Here is a 1971-nt window from a genome sequence, read left to right as displayed (position 1 = left end):
ATAAATAAATAAATTGCCTCATATGTTTTTTTGAATTGTCTCATCCCCACCTGTCTCACATTTCATGTGTTGCTTCTGTGATCACCAGCTCTTTCTGATCATTGACCAACTTCCTACCAGCAAACCCACCTGGCAGAGCATCTCCTGATGCCCCTGCCTCCTGCTCCACACTTCACACATCTAAACTCCATGGTGGGGCTGCTCTGTGGACCCACAGTAGAATTTGGAATGGTTGGTAGTTATCTATATGATTCATGGGCCATATAGAAACTGGAGGCAGGCCAGATTTAGCACTATAGTTTGTGAATCTCTGCTCTAAACATATGAAAAGTAATTTTTTTTTCAATTTTATAAAATGTAGACACTATGAAAGGATAACAGGGTAAGATTTAATTAAAATGTTGTAGATCATCTTCCTGCAGGAGACTAGAATTTAACACCCAGGTTGATATGCAACTGTTAAATTAGCAAGCGATATGACCAGTATCCATTCTGATTGGTTGACTCTCTCACAGGTAACTATTATTAAATATTTTCAATATCAGTCCTTATATTTTTAAAACATCTTTATTGAGATATAATTCACATACCATAAACCCATCCACTTAAGATATACTATCCAATGATTTTTTGACATATTGCATTACTAATTTTTTAAATTTGTAGTAAAATATATATCATAATATTTGCCATTTTAACCATTTTATGTGTACAATTCAGTGGCACTAACCATTATCTTTACTTTTAAAACTTTTTCATCAACCCAAATAGAAACTCTGTAACCATTTAGCAGTAATACCTAAACCCTGGTAAACTCTCATCTACTTTCAGTCTCTGAATTTGTCTATTCATGGAATTTTATGTAAGCGAAATCCTACAATAGTCTTCATTTTATATCTGGCTTGTATCATGTAGCATATTTTCAAGGTTCATCCACATTGTAGCATGTATCAGAACTTCATTATTTTTATGACAGAATAATATTCCATTGAATGTATCTACAACCTTTTGTGTTCCATGTGTCTGTTGATAGAAACTTGGTTGTTTCCACCTTTTGTCTATACTGAATGATGCTAAAATGAACATTGGCATCCAAGTATCTGTTTCAGTCCTTGCTTTAAAAAAAAATAGCCATCCTAATTGGTGTGAAGTGGTGTCTCATTGTAGTTTTGATAACTCCTAATATCTTAAACCACGGCAACGTAAACGTGTGTGCTGAGGGCTTATTGTGTATGTGCCCAGCATTCTGCTAAACCTGCATTACTTAACCCTGATAGTAGCACAATGAAGTCACTGTGATAATGTCCATTTTATAGGTTGATGCTAATTCTTTATCAAGTTATATTATTTGCAAATAATCATATATACAGTGAATGGCATAAGTGAGATTCAAATTCAGTTCAAGAAGAGGCACAGAAGTTCTGCAGTCAGAACAAATTATCTCTGCTAACACAAATTCAGAGACTCAAGATATAGAAGAGATTTTCTAAAAGAATCCCACTTATTAAGTAATTAATTTATCCAATCATATGTACATTTAACCAGTTAACATGTACGTAAATCTATTTATATAAAAATTAATTCAAATTATCTAATAACTGCACTTGCTAAATAATTAATCCATAAAAGATATTAAATAAACAGAACGATATCTCCCTTCTGTGCTAGCCTCTGACCTATATACAAGAAATGATATTCCTTTCATCATTCTTGTATTAGTTCTTCAACTGGCTAACAGTAAAATTCTAAATATTAAACTCATACACATATTTCCTGATTGTGTTGATTCTACCAAAGTTTCTATTGATCCACCATATACTATTCTGTGGCTATCTTATTCATTTTTCCATTATGTACATTTAGAGCTATAAGTAATATACTTAAATCTCCTCGTATGTTATTCAAATTTAAGTCTTCATTTAAAAGGAGGATATTGGGATTTTTATTTTCAACCTAAGACCCAACTTTACA

The sequence above is a fragment of the Myotis daubentonii genome, chromosome 12, assembly GCF_963259705.1.
Source record: "Myotis daubentonii chromosome 12, mMyoDau2.1, whole genome shotgun sequence".
NCBI classification, from domain to species: domain Eukaryota; kingdom Metazoa; phylum Chordata; class Mammalia; order Chiroptera; family Vespertilionidae; genus Myotis; species Myotis daubentonii.
The sequence above is the reverse complement of the archived record's forward strand: the minus strand, read 5'-3'. Positions refer to the sequence as shown.